Consider the following 3,267-nt stretch of genomic DNA (forward strand, 5'->3'; position numbering starts at 1 on the left):
AACCACCATCTGCGGCAATGAAGCCTTTTTATTATTTCCGGTGTGCTTATTGAGTATGATCAGAAATCGCCTGCCACCTGGTGTCCTGCAGTATAACTTAGAATAGAAGGACCGGGAAGGTCTTCTAGTCCAGCCCCCTGCTCAAGCAGGAAACCCTATACCATTTCAGACAAGGGCTGTCCAGTCTCTTCTTAAAAACCTTCAGTGATGAAATACCCACAATGTCTGAAGGCAAGCTGTTCCACTGATGAATTGTTCTCACTGTTAGGAAGTTTCTCCTAAATTCCAGGCTGCTTGTCTCCTTGATTAGTTTCCATCCATTGTTTCTTGCCCTGCTCTCAGGTGCTTTGGAAAATAAGTTGACCTCCTCCTCCTTTGCGGCAGCTCTCAAATACTGGAATATTGCTATCATATCTAGCCCTTCTTTTCTCTAGACTAGCCAATCCCAAATCCTGCAACCATTCTTCATATGCTTTGGTCTCCAGGCCTTTAATCATCTTAGTTGCTCTTTGCACTTTTTCGAAAGTCTCAACATCTGTTTTGTAATATGACCGAAACTGGATGCAGTATTCCAGTACTAAGTCTTTATAAAGCAGTACTAATACTTCCAAGTGATTTTGATTATATGCCTCTATTTATACCGTGTTTCCCCGAAAATATGGCAGGGTCTTATTTTCTTTTTACCTTGGGCTTTATTATGAGGGGAGGGTTTATTGTTTTGGGGTTGCCGGGCGGCTGCTCTCTTGCAAGCGGGCTCCCAAAGAGCCGGGCACAGCCTCATGGGCAAATGGCTGTGTTGCGCTGTCACAGCAGCTCAACACAACAGCCATGAAGCGACCACACTCACGAGCAGCCACCCGGCAAACCCCCTTTGCAGCCAGGCACAGTGCCATTCACTGACCTAGGGGTATCGCCAAGCCGCGTGAGCGCCTGTTCGCCGCCGCCGCCAGACTCCCGTGGCTTCGCACTTTCCAAATGCCAGTGAATGGTGCTCTGCACGGCTGGAGAGGGGGGTTGCGCAAGCGGCTGTTCTGCTCTCGCTCACCCACCTCCCAGCCTCACGATGCATGGCCCAGCTCTCATTACAGAGCCAGGGCACCTCCGCTGCCGCCACCATCCTAGCCTGGCTTTTTCCGCAGCTTCCAACCCGAGTCTTTCGTCGGTGGCCACTCTGGGCATATGCTCTATGGTTGTTGGCCAGCTGCCTGCAGAGCATACAAACATAGAGCGTGCGCTCAGAGCGGCCACTGCCGAAAGACTAGAATTATCCAGGTTTTATAAACCCAGTCCAGGGCGCTTCAAATGTCAAAAGATCTTGAGTAAAGTGTATGCTTTTCCAGATTGCCAAACAAACAACAAATGAATTGCCCTACATATCCTGGTTAGATAGGCATTACAAAGCTAGATAGATTCCTGATCTTGATCTGCATACATGAAGTAAAAAAAAGAGAAGAAATGAGACTAGAAGAAGTTGGTAAGCACAGGACAATTTTATTTCATGCCTGTTGCCAAGTTTTCTAACAAATATAAATGTTCTTCATTGCAAGACTTGAATATAATGGGGAAAAGATCATTCTGGTTACCCCAAATATTCCTGAATTATTTTGAAAGCTACCTCAATCCTTGATGGCAAATATTCAGAAGCATTTAATGATGGTGATTATGGGGTTTTATTTTTCATTTATTGCAATAGTTCTGCATTTATATAGAAGGGTACAGTATTAAGAGGCGTGGTGGCGCAGTGGTTAGAAAGCAGTATTTGCACTTCTGCTGATCACCGGCTGCCAGCAGTTTGGCAGTTTGGGTCTCACCGGCTCAAGGCTGACCCAGCCTTCCATCCTTCTGAGGTGGGTAAAATGAGACCCAGATTGTTGGGGGCAATAGGCTGACTGTAAAAACCGCTTAGAGAGGGCTGGAAAGCACTGTGAAGCGGTATATAAGTCTAAGTGCTATTGCTATTGCTATAAGACTGCTCAACTCACACAAATATGACCCTGGGCAGCATATATCAACCATAACAAAAACCAAGTAATAACAGGGAACAGATATTTAGAGATATTTTAATTCCCCCAAAACACATTGTCCAATTTCAGTAGCGTGGTGGCATAGTGGTGCGGACTCTCACTCCCACTTGGAAGGTTGAGTGTTCAATCCTGGGTAGTGGCCAGTGGTGGGATTCAATTTTTTTTACTACCGGTTCTGTGGGCATGGCTTGGTGGGTGTGGCATGGCTTGGTGGGCGTGGCAGGGGGAAAATACTGTAAAATCTCCATTCCCTCCCCACTCCAGGGGAAGGTTACTGCAAAATCTCATTTCCTCCCGATCAGCTGGGACTCAGGAGGCAGAGAATAGATGGGGATGGGGCCAATCAGAGGTGGTATTTACCAGTTCTCCAAACTACTCAAAATTTCCCCGATCGTTTCTCAGCTGGTAAGAACCTGCTGAATGCCACCTTTCATTCCAGCTCTAATACCTAAAAGAAGAAGCCATTTTAATGCTTTTCTAAAAGCTATCAAGGACAGGACCAACCCATATATTGAGGGAAGGTCATTCCAGAAGTCATGTGCTGCAACAGCAAAGGGATGTCTTCTAGGTCCTCTCAGGTTATATTGCTTCAAGGAAGAAACCTAAAGTGTACCTATCCTAATAGAGCATGGCAGGTAGAAATAATTGGAGAAAGGCAGTGTTAAAATAGTGGTTTTGCCGTGTGTGTGTGTGTGTTGGGTGGATGTATTGAGATGTGCTTATCAATTCACACAGCACTGCATTACAAACCAGTTACAGCTCCTGCAGTGTCTTCAGTAGCAGCTCCGTATAAAATGCATAGCAATAATCCAACCAGCATCTGGCTAAGGCAAGAATGATTACAAGTAGGGCTTCCCAATTCAGGAGCAAGTGCAATTGGCACAGCCACAGCATTAAGCAGCCCAGTCAGAGATGCTGTTCTGAACTAGGACGGCTGGTTCAGCTGCAGCAATTCGAATTGACTCCTAACACTCAACCTCACAAGTAGGTTCTGGCTATCTGCAGGACAGTGCCTCTGACAAACTCCAGGGGGTCCTGGATGACTCCTCCCTTCTACCCTACCCCTAATTCATACGCAAAACCCAAATAGATACATTTTATGTCCAGCCAAGTCTTTGCAATGTATAGCAGGTCCGCCCTGTCATCTGTAATAAAACTTCAGGCTTAATTTTGATGGAAGAAATACAGTTTTCCTACAGAATGAAAAAAAAAGTGGACCTCCACACAATCTTATACAGTTTTT

Source organism: Natrix helvetica, assembly GCF_964273705.1.
Source record: "Natrix helvetica genome assembly, chromosome: 2".
Classification (NCBI taxonomy): Eukaryota; Metazoa; Chordata; class Lepidosauria; order Squamata; family Natricidae; genus Natrix; species Natrix helvetica.